The following is a 15,207-nucleotide window of genomic DNA, read 5'->3' as shown; positions in this document are numbered from 1 at the left end:
TATTATTATTATTATTATTATTAATAATAATAATAATAATAATAATATTGTTGATCTGGTGATTTTTGTAGGCAAATGGGATGAAAACTTACCAGGAATATTTCAACTTCCCTTCAGAGCAGGCTGGTGCATTTGTCATTCCGTTTAAAGAAAGGATGTTCAATAAATAATAGAAAGAAATAAATTGTATAGAAATATAATACTATAATAATAAATATTAAAATTACAATAGATAAATATTATAGAAATATAACATTATATATTATAATATATAAGGTACAAATATATACTATATTATAATATAATATGGAATATGTAAAGTAATGATAATGATGATGATGATAATAATGATAATAATAATAATAATAATAATAATAATAATAATAATAATAATAATAATAATAATAATAATAGTGTTAATCTGGTGATTTTTGTAGACAAATGGGATGAAAACTTACCAGGAATATTTCAACTTCCCTTCAGAGCAGGCTGGTGCATTTGTCAGGCTGTGGTGTGAACGGACAGACTTGTCCCAACCCCAGCCCTTTTTAGGCTGGATCACTTTTGGTTTGTGCCAGGCTGCTCCCAGCTTTAGGGGAGGTGTGGGCGATGGTTCAGCCAGGTGGGCAGGAGTTTGTGGGGTATTTTGGCCATGTGAACAGGGATTTGTGGGGTATTTTGGCCATGGTATTTTGGTTTGTGGAGTATTTTAGCCATTTAAGACAGGGATTTATGGGGTACTTATCCACATGGGTAGGTGCTTGTGGGGTGTTTTGGCTATGATATTTTGGTTTGTGGGGTATTTTGGACAAGTGCTCATTTGTGGGGTATTTTAGCCATTTAGGACAGGCATTTGTGGGGTATTTTGGCCATGGTATTTTGGTTTTGGGGGTATTTTGGCTATGGTATTTTGGTTTTGGGGGTATTTTGGCCATGGCATTTTGGTTTGTGGGGCATTTTGGCCATGGTATTTTGGTTTATTGGGTATTTTGGCCCTGTGGGCACTGCAGTCACTGGCCAGACCTGATCCCCAGGAGCTCCTGTGCCCGGGGCAGGCAGTGCCAGCTCTCCTGCTGGCAGGGCTGGCACTTTGCAGATTTAGCTGATATCATCTTCCCACACCACCCCCCTCGTTCATTTCCCCTGACAGCAGGGCTGGTTTCCATGGAGCTGCTTCATCCATACCTTTAAGAAACCTTTTTTTTTTTTTTATTCTGTTCCCCTATAGACATAATTCCAGGTTTCTATGGCAACATCTCGGGAGGGATGGGCTGTGATGTTTTCAGCAAGGCTGGAGTGATCCCTGGTACCCCCCAGTGTGGCTGGGAGCCCCTGGCACACATGATGGCACTGTTCCCTGCCCTGTTCCTTAGCCTGGAATTCTGGATCCTCTCTAATATTGTGGGAAAAAAAAAAAAAAAGGAAAAAAAAAGCCTGAGGGACTGCCTGGCTTAATAAAGCTCAAACTCTGAAAGTGACAGTTCAAAAAGGGGAAAAAAATAAAAAAATTCAAGATTTTAGCTGTGCTACTTGTGTTGCCATAAAGGTGTTTGAGATGGAAAAGGAATGGTGGTATAAACTTCATTCAGTGGCAGTGAATATTCTAGGAGAACAGTGATTCCTTGAGATAAGCTTTGGGTGTTAATATTTAAAGAGCTTTGGAAGAAATATATTTAACATAAATTGTTTAAAATACTTTAACTGATTGTATATCTGGAGAAAAAGATTTTAAAAGAAAAACTTCCAATATTTTTGGGAGGAGGAGGAAAGTAAAATATTCACATTAAATTCTGCAAAGAATTCCACACAGAACTGTGCAATTCCAGGAGAGGCAGGAAGTGGAGCTGGTTTGGGTTGGAAGCAGAGCAGAGATCAGGAAACGATGGAGCTGAAAGGGCAGAGTCTGATTTGAGCCTCTGAGCGTGGTGGGGCTGATCTGGGAAATCTGGAAATCTGGCGGAAAACCTGTGTTGGAGCTGATGATAAAAGGATATTACACATTTTTGGGAGGAAACGTGAGGGCAGGCCTGAAACTCCCTGGAACAGAGGTTGGCCACACTCTTACAACACCCACTGCTCGAACTTTAATCTGCACTGATTGGGGGAGGATTTGTACATTTAACAAAAACTTCTGATCTCTGATTTGTGTCACCAAAGAGCCAAGAACAGCCACGTTCATGTTCCCACATCCTCCACAAATCCAGGGATGTTTCACTTGTTCTGATCGAGATGGGAGCTCTGGATGCTGAAGGGATTTCTGAATCACATCCTGTAACTGTAATCTTGCAATTCTTCTTTCTTTGAAGAGTTCTGGAGAAGGAAAAGGGGGCAGAAACTCTCCCAAGGAAATTAGTCCTGCCTGTGTCACTCCAGCGATTTGGGATTGTATTCCAGAGGAGTTAAGTGAGAGGAAAATGGAAATGCTCTGCTAATGACTCATCAATCGAGGGGAAAGTCTGTCAAGTTTTGTGAGTTTGGCTGAAGTGCTGAATTCATTGGAGTGTCTGGAGGTGGATCATCAACTGCTGCATTAAAGAAATGATGTGAGCCTTGGAAAATGTGAGCCTTGAGTCTCCTGCTGGAAAACTGCAGCTCTTTTGTGTCCCTGTCACTTTTTCTGGAGCTGGAGGTGACTGATGAGGAGAGTGGCCCTGGAAGGGATCAGCTCAGCCCCCACGTGCATCTCTGCTGCTGGCATTGCTTCATCCACTCCTTGTGTGGATTTTCACTTTCAGCAAGTGAAGAAACTTGTGAACGTCAGGAAAATTCACCCACAAACACCAGAGGCTGATGGCCAGAAAGGAGACAGAGGAGTCCTGGAACTTTATTCCAATCAAGGGAGAGGCCATGGGGCATTCCCCTGGGGTATCTCTGATTTTTAGGGAATGCAGCCTCCTTTTTATCCCAATTTCCCAGCCACATTTCCCTCTCTCTTTCCCCATTTTCTGAGGTACTTGAGAGGTTCAGACTTCCCAAATCACCTAACACAGACCCCCCTCTAAAGTGTGCCCTCCTTTTCTTTTCCTTGTGTCAATGTGTGACATTCCTATGGAATTCATGGTTCTTCCCATTGTTTCTTCCATCTCTCAGTATCCAATTTTATTTACCAGCAGACCCACAGTTTATAAAGACAAATCCCTCATTCCTTTCATGCAGAAGCCAAATTCCTGCTGCAGCCCCACTGACAATTCCAGGCAGGTGGGAGGAAACCCCTTCAAGCTTTACACACCTAGCCAGGCTGATCCCTCCTGCAGTGAGAAAGGACGGGTGGAATTCCTGTTTTCTCCCCAAAAAATCCTGTCTTTAATGTCCTCTGTGTCACATGAGCCCCAGTTATCCCACCAACAGCTCCGGGGCCTTTCCAGGCATTTTGTGCCACAGGAGTGGGAGCACTGCAGCGTTGTGCTATCATTTCACCTCTCCATTTGCTTCCCCTCTATGTTGATATCCTTACTCAAGAGTGTTTTGGTATTTTTTTTTAAAGGTGCTTTAACACAAGTAATTAATGGTTTTCTATTCTCCTGGCCTTAATATCGGGTGGGTTCATTAGAGAAAATGATTTGTGGAAGCATCTGTTGAGGAGCTGTGTTCCTGCCAGGCTGCCCTGGTGCTCCTGCAGCTGCAGGAGGAGCAGTTGGTGCAGCAGTTGGTGCAGCAGTTGGTGCAGCAGTTGGTGCTGCACTTGGTGCTGCAGTTGCTTTCTGAGCTTGCTGAAACTCCAGAGAAAACCCCTTAAATTCCTGCAGATCAGGGTTGTTAAAACGTGAATTTTTGTAGTCACAAAATGTGAAAGTTTTTGCTCGCTGCCTCTGGCTCTGACAGCACTCCTGGGGTGGTGCTGGGAAGGGAATCCTGGAGTCTCCTGCCTGATTGTCTGTCCTGCTTCATCCAGCAGCATTTCCCATGATCTCCCATTTCCTCCTTCCTCTTTTCTGTCCATCCTGGGTGTGCCTCCCCTCCAGCACCCCGCAGCTCCCAAAGGGGCTGGGACAAATCCCAGGTGCTTTTTGGGATATAAATTATCACAGTGCTTTTTGAGGGATAAATTACACCAGTGCTTTTTAAAGGATAAATGACCCCAGTGCTTTTTGGGGGGATAAATGATCCTAGTGCTTTTTGTGATATAAATTACCCCAGCACTTTTTGGGGGGATAAATTATCCCAGTGTTTGTTGGGGGGATAAATTATCCCAGTGTTTTTTAAAGGATAAATGACCCCAGTGTTTTTGGGGGGATAAATGATCCCAGAGTTTTTTGGGGGGATAAATGACCCCAGTGCTTTTTGGGGGATAAATTACCCAGCAGTTTTTTGGGATATAAATGTCCTCAGCGTTTTTTGGGGGATAAATCTCCAGCACTTTTTTGGGGGGATAAATGACCCCAGTGCTTTTTGGGATGTAAATGACCCCAGTGCTTTTTGGGGTACAAATAACTGCAGCACTTTTTAGGGGATAAATGACCCCAGCACTTTTTGGGGGATAAATGACTGCGGAGCTTTTGGCAGAGGTTTCCCCATGGACTTGGCCCAAGGTGACTGCCCAAGGTCTCTGCTGAGTGTTTAACCCCTTAAGTGCTGCACCACCACACACATTTCACACTGGCTGTTAGAGATGTGTGCTCTGCTGGGTGTTTATTGTGTAAATATGGCAATTTTAGTTCAAAAACAACAACAAAAAACCCAGAAAAGAGAAAAGTGTGAGTAGAAGATGTGCAGCTGTGCTTGCTGATTGTAACTTGAGGGTTTTTTTATATGAAACACCAGCAGTTTCCCTGAAGTGTTTGTGAAGAAAACTGCAATAAACGTGGAGGAGTTTGCTGCTGGAATTGGAGTGTCAGTGCTAAACAGAAAAAGAATTGCAGTGTTATGTAGGTCAGTTTTGTAAAACAATGCTTCTTGGACAGGGGTGTGCAGAGGAAATGATGGATGTGGCTGTGCAGGTTGTAAATATCAGTCTCCAGTAGAATTATTTGAATTATAAGGGTGGCAGAGGCTTTTTATCCTCAGAAATAAGCTCAGTAGTGAGTGCTTCTTGTCACAGATGGAATTGTTCAGGAAAATGTGAAGGGATCTCTTGAATGTGAGCTCATCTAAGCCTCTTGCTTCAATTGATATTCACATCTTTTAGCTCATTAGTGACCTATTAGAGTGAAATAATGGATCTTTGTCCCTTGCTCTTATAGCTAGCTCAGGTTTGGTTTTATTCTGAATTTCTGCAGTTATTGATCTGGGAGATAAATGTGATTTTTCTGCTTTTATGTCTCAGAGACAGAGCTGTGCACAAACCCTGTGCTTTGGGGGGTTCTTATGGCCCCTGTGAGCAGGTCCCAGAAATAAAACCTGAATTTGAGATATCCAAACTGTGCCCACCTGAAAAACAATCCCGAATTTGACTTATCCAACCTGTCCCAGGGAATGGGGCAGATCAGTGTCACATCCCCTGCTGTCCCAGGTGGGAACAGCCCCCTCTGGAATGGAGCCTGGGCTGCTTCCAGCTGTCCTGGCAGCTCTGGGGGCAGCTCTGATGCTGGGGAGGGGGCTAGGAGGGGTTGGCTGAGCCCCAGTTATCCCAAAACAGCTCCAGTGCCCTTCCAGGCATTTTGTGCCACAGGAGAGGGAGCACTGCAGGGTTGTGCTCTCATTTCACCTCTCCATTTGCTTCCCCCCTCTGTTGATGCCCTTACTTAAGAGTGTTTTGCTTTTTTTTTTTTTTTAAAAGGTGCTTTGAGACAAGTAATTCATGGTTTTCTATTCTTCTGGTCTTGATTGTTTTGGTGCAGATTCGTTAAAGAAAATGATTTGTGGATGCACCTGATGAGGAATTGTGTTCTTGCCAGGCTGCCCTCAGCAAAAATCTAATTCCTGTAATAAATATCCAATCCTGCAATAAGTATCCAACCCCTACAATAAATACTCAATTCCTGCAATAAATACCCAATTCCTGCAATAAATATCCAATCTCCACAATAAATACCCAATCTCTGCAATAAATACCCAATCTCTGCTATAAATACCCAATTCCTGCAATAAATACCCAATTCCTGCAATAAATATCCAATCTCCACAATAAATATCCAATCTCTGCAATAAATACCCAATCTCTGCTATAAATACCCAATTCCTGCAATAAATATCCAATCTCCACAATAAATATCCAATCTCCACAATAAATATCCACTCCCTGCTATAAATAACCAATTCCTGCAATAAATACCCAATCCCTGCAGCTGCCTTTGAGTTTGATGTGGTGAAAACGTGCTGGAGATTCCCTGATTGCTGCAGATTCCCCTCCCAGCAGTGCTGGGTGTTTCTCACTCCCCAGAGAGCAGCTGGATCTCCTGGAGCTGACAGTCTCAGCTCCCTGGGAATCCCTGCTGCAGAGATTGGGGGCTGGCAGATGATGATTGTTTTTATTTGTGTGACAGGAACCTTCTGGGTGTCTGCAGCAGATGCTGTTGAATCCTCACTTCTTGAGGGGGAGAGACTCAGCCTGCTCCTCCATCTGGCTGGGCTTCTGCCTCCTCATTAGGTGCTCTGAATTTGGGATAAATGGGCAGATTGTTGGGATCTGAGCTGCCTGGGGATGCATTTTCATGTTTTAGGCACACAGCTATTTGTATATTCAATTTATCTGCCCATTCCTGAGCTTGGGAAAAGTCTATAACGACTCCTGCCCTGAGCACAAGGACCTTGTAAGAGCAATTAACAATTAGTTTAATCCCTGTTTTGGTTCTAGCTGGGATCAAGTTCTGTCCTAACACCACGACAATTCCAAAAACTTGGTGTGGAAGCGGAAATTTCACTGAGATTTGGTGAAAGTTGTGTAAAATTCAAGGATTAGCTGAGCTATGACTGTGCAGGAGCCAAGTCTGTGAGCACACACAAATCTCTTTCCCCTCCATGCCCCAGTTTAGGTAAAAGCTGGTAAAATTATTAATTACTTTTACCATTTAATGAATTATTAATTACCTGTGCTGTACTGGAGGGGGAAGTATTAATTAATTAATTCACCATCTGCAAACTCTCCTTGAATTCTGATAATAATTCTTTGTATGGTCCAAGGAAATGCTGGAAGCTCCTGAGCTGCTTTCAGCGTGGTTAAACCCAGGGATAATTCTAAACACACTCAGAGGTGATTGCAGAGAAAAATTCACATCTTTTTGTGGAGATCAAAGATGCAACAGGTTCACTCTCTTAGGGATGAAATTTTGGATTATTCTCTTGGAAGTGGAAGAAAACCAACAGATGCCCCAAAGTGAACAGATTTGCTGCTTTCTCGGCACACAAATTAATATTTAAATACAAAAGTTTTACCTTGAAGAACTGCCTTGAGCAGCTGGAAGTCACCCTGCTCTCAGCAGCACTGTAACTGTGCCTAATTATAAATCCCATTGGTTATTTTAGACCCAAATCAGCCACTTAGATCAGCTCTGTGCCTTGGATTTAATTACTGCATGTTATTCACGCTGATGTGCGAGGTAATTGCCAGATTCCAATGTATTAAAAAAGACATTTATCTGATGCTTCACTGAGCTCCCACTTATGGGGCTTTTCTTTCTGCTTCATATCTGCTTTTTTATTACACCCTTGCCAAGGTGTCATTGTGCAGCTTAGCCCCAGGCGAAGCCACCAGAGGCACAGGAAGATGATTTTTTAGAAAATAATCCTGTAAATGTCATTGTTTGCTCAGATCTAATAGTGGCTGGCTGGGAAGAAGTGGGAGTGAAAGAGCACGGAGGCAAAAATGAATGGCAGATATATTTATAACTAATGAAAAGATCCTGCAAGGAGCTCAGCATTCCTCCCTGCAGAGGTTATTGACTCAGATGCTGAGGCTGGGCTGAATAATTTTGTGACTTGGAGTCAGAACTTCAAGAAGTGAATTTGTGGTTCAAAGGTTTCATCCCTGCCTGCCTCCCAACTCTGTTCCAAATGGAGTGGCATCATTTGGAATTGGCTTTTTCTCCCACCCCTCTCCTGGCTGGAGCTGGAATTTGAGCCTGGAATCTGTTCTGCTTGTGAATTATTAGTGCAAACTTGAAAATAGCTTTGTATAGAAAATAAAAACCCCAACACAATAAACTCTTAAATAAGACAAGTTCTAATTTGGATTATTTCTGAGATTATCTGCTTTTCCTCTCTTCACATATAAAATAGCATCACCTTGCATTTGTCATGGCCCTTGGTTTAAGATGGAATTTAAACAGAATTTTGTGTCTTTTGGGAACTTCCCCATGTCTGGAAATCATGGCAAGCACACAGCAATGCCATGAAATTTGGTAGGAGCTGTAAACAAAAAAAAAGCAGAGACAAAACCAGCAGAGGTGCAATATTGAAGTAGCCAGATTGATGTTGAACTTGAGAATATTTTCCTGTTGCTTGCAAATTGAGTTATGGTTCAGACAGGGTAGGAGAGAAATTGCCATGGTGTGTATGACAGAATTGGAGAATTCTGAGAATTAAAGCTCAGCAAACACTGGTGGCACCCCCACCCAAATTTAATAAAGAAAAAAAAGGCAGGGAGATTGTCAGACACATGAATTATTCATTTCCAGCAAAACAGATTTCCTGGCTCACAAGCAGCTGGATCCCAGTGTCTGCCTTAGCTCTGATCAGGGAGGAGAGGCAATAAGGAATTTTTTATTTTCTCTTTTCCACTTTGAAATGGATGCTGGCTTTGCACTGAAGTTGGTGACAGGACATGGAATGTTCAGCTCCCAGAACTCTGGAAATCTCCTGGACTGTACGTTCTGAGAGACTTTGGAGATCACCACGTGCCTTATGTTCTTTCTTAAATTAAACTTGCACAGTTCCAGTACATCAGGCAGTGCTTAATCTCAGCGTTATCTGGAAGGGAATTGAGACAAAACGTGAAATGGATTCCTCTGAAGGACAAAGGAGCAAAATGCAGGGACTCTGATATCCAGGCTCTCAGCAAGAGCATAACCATGCCTCATCTGCCTGGCTTTGAGGAAAAATAAAGATATTTTGGGGTAGTTCTCCTCAGAAGCTGCACTGGTTGCAAACCTGAATTGCTGAGATTATTTACAGGGAGCTCAGGTGATGTGTGGTGTTCCCTTGACAGGTGAAACCTCTCAGTGCTACTCAAACAAAACATCATTTCTGGGCACAAATCTTGGTGTATGAAAACAGGAATTACAATGGTTTAATGTGATTTAAAACCGCAAACAGCTGCAGAAGCATCACCTGTTGGCTTCTGTTGCTACTTGTATGTTAAAAAAAAAGTCTGGATGTGGCACTGGGTGCCAGGGTTGAGTTGAGGGGTTGGGGCTGGGTTGGACTCGATGATCTTGAAGGTCTCTTCCAACCTGATAATTCTGTGAATTCTGTGAAAGGGGAACACAAAATTCTTTTAGCTGATGGTTACTAGTGGAGTTTGTAGCCCTGGGGATCCTTGGAATTGAGTCCTGCTGGGCACTTCAGTGTGAGCTCTGACCTTGATCGAGATTCCCTGCAGAGTTTGACCTTGTTTTCCCCAAGACCTACAAGAAAATTGTAATTTTTTGGGAAAAAAAGCAGATTTCTGGTGACACAACCTATTAAACACTGGAACCTATTAAACACCGTCCCAGCAGCTGCTGGGATCTGGGTCAGAGACGCCCTGGCACTGAAGCCGTGTGGGTTTATTGAGATTATTTACAACCTGTGCCAAAAGGGAAACCCACCCTGGGCATCCTTGGCAAAGGAAAACGAAGGAAAATCTCAGCTGGGAAGATGCAGCCAGGAGGGTGGTGATTGTTTGGGCAATAGCTGTGGTTGTTTTTAAGATATTCAGGATATTCACTGTGTTTATCTGGTGTTTCACACCTGCAGGTGCACACTCAGGTTAAAATTCCTGTCCTGGGCACTCAGTTCAGTGAATTCTGACAGCACACAACAAATGTGGGATTTACTTTGTGACAGAGCTTTTCCACACTCATTTAGGGTAACCTCAGCCTGGCTGGGGATTGTTAATTATCTCTAAATAGATGCTGCAGCTGAGGGAATGCCTTACATATATTGCTATGTGTTTTATAACATACAATGCTATAAAATATATATCTTTTTTTACAAACCAGAACCATGGGGATGAGTTTTCTGTGCCTATTTCATGCATCAAACACGTTTTGGGGCATGTAATACACACTGAGAGGGAGCTCTGTCTGTGTTCTGTGAGATGTGCACTCCGATGGGGCTGGGAGCTGCCCTGGCACGGTTTCATTCCACACCACGAGTGCAGGATTAGGGGTGTGAATGGCACGGGCAGCTGGAGGAGAAAGGTTTTCAGCTGCCCACAAGGGATTTTTTAGTGGATCTTGGGGAGATGGTGAGGAGCACTGACAGTTGTCCTCAGGAATTTGCCTGACTGGAGGCACAGGCAGGGTTTGCTGCAGTTGTGGAGGGCTGAGCTGATGGACACGAATTGTATTTATAAATTCATATATATTTAGTATAAAATGAATTTACCCATCATAGGAAAGAACCTTTTCTGTCTGACGAGTTCAGAGATAGTTTTGATGTTTCCATTTGGCCTCGTGCAGAATAAAACGTAAATCTTTTCCTGGCAGACATTCCCTTCCCTGGTGTTTCTGTAGGACAAAGATGTGTTCTTGAAATTGTTCAATCAAGAAATATTTTTGAACAAAGGTGTTCTTCCTCTTGGAATTCCACAAAGGAAGATGATGCCACTCATTTCAGGATTGTTTCTGTCTTAAACATAAGACAGAAAGCAGAAACACTCCAGAACCCAACACTTCCAACCATGCTGATGGTAAAAAACCATGACCCAGAGGGAGCAGTGATGTATTCTCTTCAGGCTCAGCTGTAGAGCCCTGTGTTCCTGGATCTGGGTTTCCTGGATCTGAATTTCCTGGATCTGCATTTCCAGGATCTGCTTTTCCTGGGCCAGCCAGGGAAGGCACAGCCAGGAACAAGTCCCAGCTCTGGCCAGACACGGATGTCAATTGGAGCCAGGCCATCCCAAAGGGACAATCCAGCACTGCTAAAGCGCCTGGTGGGTTTTGTTCTGAGCTGAAACAAGGGCTGGGATGGGGAGCAGGCCCACATCACTCCTGTTTATGGGATGCAGGAATTGAAATTCCACTCCCAGCTGTGCTGATCAGGGCAAGCCTTTCCAGGCTGGCTGCTCTTTGACCAAATAATTCCCTGCATCACCCTTGAATGAGAAATGGCTGGAAGATGCTCTGTAACAAAACCTTCCTTCTTTAATTTGGGAAGCATTTGTTTGGTCAGGTGCTGGATGGAAGCAAACACCCCGAGCTGGCTGCTCCTGCCTGGGCTCAGACCAGCTGGGCTGGGCTGGAGGAGCAGGGATTTACCTGGAGAGGGGAAATGCAATGTTCAGAGCCCTTTGCACTCCCAGGCTTGTCCTCCTGTGCTCAGTGCTGTGCTGTGATCCATCAGCTCAGTGCTGTGCAGGGAGAGGAATTCCATGGAATTCCTTCACACGCCACATCCCAGGCTCCAATGGAAATTCACTCTGATGGATCACCCTCTGTCCTGTGATGGACTGAGCTTAATTAATCCCTGATCCCCTCATTAGATTTAGGAGGAGAAATGAGCTTCCCTTGCTGATGCTCCAGCAGAATGCCTTGATCAGGGAACAGGCAGTGCCAAATCATTCCCTTCACTCCTGAAAGGTAAGGAGAGCTCAGACTGTCAAACAGGTTCTGAAACCTGTGCCCTGCTGCTGTCTGCTGATGGATTATCCCTGCCAAGCCATGACATTGATTTAATTTGGATTGTTTGCTATCTTTGGCTCCACTGTCCCCTCGAATCTGGAGAGGGAACAGCGCCTGAAGAAATGAACTGTGCGAGTTCTGCCCTGCTGCTGGGGAAATGCTCCGTGTGCTGAGCTGCTGGAATCACATCTGACAGCTCCTGGGATTCTGGGGGTGTCTGGAGCATCTGGGGACTGCTGCTGTGTGAGCCCAGAGCTGAAGTCCTGGTGAAGGTGGTGCTCTGTTTGCAGCAATTCCTGGCTGGGAGCCTTGGGTGGCTGTGGGTGACATGGGAATTGTTTCTTGTGAAAGGGGAGGCACAAATAGCTATTAATCTCTAATTAATGCCTTATAAATACAGAATATCTATATGAATTAACCCCTGAGAAAGGCCTTTTTTCCATCTTTTCAAGTACTGTTAAAATGGGCAGGGACCAATTTGTGGTGGAATAAATATTCATCAAGTTGTGGCTCTGACAGCAGAGACTGGACACAAATTGTTACCCACAAGGCTGGGGATGGCAAGGCTGTGATCCCAGCAGGAGCTGAGAGCTGCTGCTCCCAATTTTTTGGCATGGGTGCCCTCCTGTGATGCACTTGGCTCTTGTGGGCACTGGGACTACAAGGATGTGCACTCCTGCTTTTAATTCAGAGGCCAAAACCCAGAGAAATTCAAGTTCTATACCAGAAAGAATTGATAGAATTGATCCAAAAGCTGCTTTTCCCACTGGCTGGAGTTTGAATTGAAATATTGCACCGAGGAGGGAAAAATTGAAACAAGCATGAGCCTCAATTGGAACTGTGGATTTGGGAAGAGGAATGTGTGAACCCCTCCTTGTCCCAGACTGCTGTTGGTATTTCTTGCCTGTGAAATTTGTGTCACCTGCCCGGGAACAGGGCTGGGGCTCCAGAAAACAACACGTGCAGGGATCAGGTGTCACCCAGGCCAAAGCAAAGGGCTGCGCCTGCTCAGGGGACAGCAGCTGCTGGCAGCAGGGCACTGAAATGAGAATTCGCTCAACAAGAGTTCTCAAATTGTAATAGAACTCATCTGATTTGATGTGCAAAGAACAAAGTGTGGCTGAAGTCCCTGTCTGAGATCCAGCTCCAAATATAGCGCGTGTTCTTGCAGAAGGAGGTTAGAATGTGAAAGTAAATGTGGATAAATGTATTTAAAAATCACAAAATTACTGCAGAATTTTCACAAAAACATTCCCCAACCACCACCACCAACAAAAACCCCAAAGAAACAAACAAAAACCAGAAAAAACCCACAATAACCCAAACAAAAAAACCCCAAAAACCAGAAAAAAACCATAAAACCCAAACCAACAAACAAGAAACCCCAAACAAATTAAAAAAAAAAACACAACAAACCCACAAACAAAAAACTCCCTGCATGGTTTTGAACTTTGGAAAATCAGAATTTTGACTGAGCAGGGTCATGCCTGAGTTACAGGTTCCTCATGCAGGACCTGCCACTCTCAGCTGGTTGCACAGGGAGGGAAATCATTTGCAAATGATGTTAAACTATGGGAAAAAGGAGAATTCTGCTTAAGTTCTTCCCAGGCTGGGAAGAGCTCTCCCTGCCTGGCCTAGCAGAGCCTCTGCAGCCAGATGTGGTCTGAGTGACTTGGTTCAACTTCTGAAGAAGCTGTAATGTGTTTCCTGTGCTTGAAAATAACTGCTTTTAATTAATAAAATTGGTTTTTTACCGTGTACTCTCAGTGCCAGCTCCTACTCTGTATTCATCTCCCATTCTGCTATCCCTTATGGAAAGGTCTGCCAAAGAACCTGGGCTCATGTTCTTCCTTCAGGGAAGGGATTTCAGTATTTTTACAGGATTCTTCTTTCCTAATTGCTTCATTTGCAAGCCCTCTTCTGAGGGCCCTGGATATCTGAGGAGGAGAAAGGCTGTTGATCAACCTGGAGCATCGACAGCCATTTGTTTTTGGAATAAACCCATGGTTAGACGGATCATTAAACTGCAGGAACAGCCACTAACCGAGGCTCGGGGACAGAAATAGTCCTTGCTCAGGCTGGAATCTCTCACTCTGGGTCAGGTGTTGGCCCTGGCTCCATGGCAGAGCTCCTCTCTATTCCCAGAGCATCAGGCAGGTGCCCGGCATCCTCTCTGGGATAAAAATGTGCCGGGAATGCAAATGAGGGTTGGGCATTAATCCCTGGAGTGCTCGGAGTTAAAGGGGCAGTGCTGGTGAGAATTATTCCATGTGTAAAGGAGGTGGGAAAAGGAATTTTCTCCAAGGGAGCTCCGCTGGAGTTCTGAGCGGGGATCAGGGTGAAAAATCAGCCTGGTGACAGCAGCAGCCCTTCCTTGGGTAACAAAGTGGTTCCCAAAGCTGCTCGGGGCCACAGCAGCGTGGATGAGTCTCTTGTGGATTAATTAGACAATTGCTGTGGGCACTGTGAGGGTTTGCAGTGCCCACGGTGCTGAGGGAGCACACCCGAGCTGTGACCCTCATTTGTACTTGTTGCTGCAATTAAATGAGGCTCTTTCAGGATTCCACGGGAGATCAAAGTCATTAATGCAGGGAACAAACCTTCCTGACAACCTCCAGAGGGCTGCTCCTGCCCTCCCCGGAGCAGGGAGGGGGCTCTGTGAACGGTCACTTTCTCTTGGGTAAAATTCAGGAGTGGTGCTGTGGGGGTGTGGTTGCCAGAGCCCTGGGAAAAGGTGAAATGTAATTTTTGGCATTCTGAGGTAGCCAGGAATGCTTCAGAGGGTGTGGTGACAAGGTGGAAATCTTGTGGTGGCAAGATGTGGGAGAAAAGGGATCAGAGAGGATGCAAAGCTACCCATTCAGACAAAATGGCAATATTTGGAATACTGGCATCTTGTCTGAACTGTAGATTTTTGTTTCTTGGACTTAAAAAGAAAACAAGAAACCACAGTGATGTGAGTTTCCCTTTTTAAGTGGGTGCTTGTGGAAGGCATTCTGTTTGTGTGTGTGCACCTGGTGCATGGATACCAAGGTGACAGATTCTCCAGAAATTCATCTGAAGAGCTGTCAAGCTATTAACTTACAAAATGAGCAGAGCAAAAAGGACAGTGCAGAAATTAAATATAGCACTTGAGCATTTAAACTGCTCTGTCATTTGATTGAAATGTTTCCTTCCCCTTGTTCCTGCCGCTATAAATCTTCTTTTCCTGACACACTGGCTCTGTCCTAGGTGGCAGTTTCTGATGTTCAGAGTTGCTGTGAAGTTTATTTTCAAACAAAAACGAGGCAGTCCGTGCAAGAATAACTATTTTGATTTGGGTTGACAAATATTTTCTAACCTGAAGCTAATATTTTTAAAGGTTCGGGCTGTTGAACAATGAAAACTGAAGCTGTGTCAGGTTGATTTAGAGATGTTTTTGTGTTGATTTTTTTTTTTTGTTTTGAGAGAGAGCACGCTTGAAATTCACGCAGCTGAGTTTTAGTCACTGCCTTAAAGGATTTTAATT

The sequence above is a fragment of the Passer domesticus genome, chromosome 23 (assembly GCF_036417665.1).
Source record: "Passer domesticus isolate bPasDom1 chromosome 23, bPasDom1.hap1, whole genome shotgun sequence".
NCBI lineage: Eukaryota > Metazoa > Chordata > Aves > Passeriformes > Passeridae > Passer > Passer domesticus.
This window is presented reverse-complemented; position numbering follows the sequence as displayed.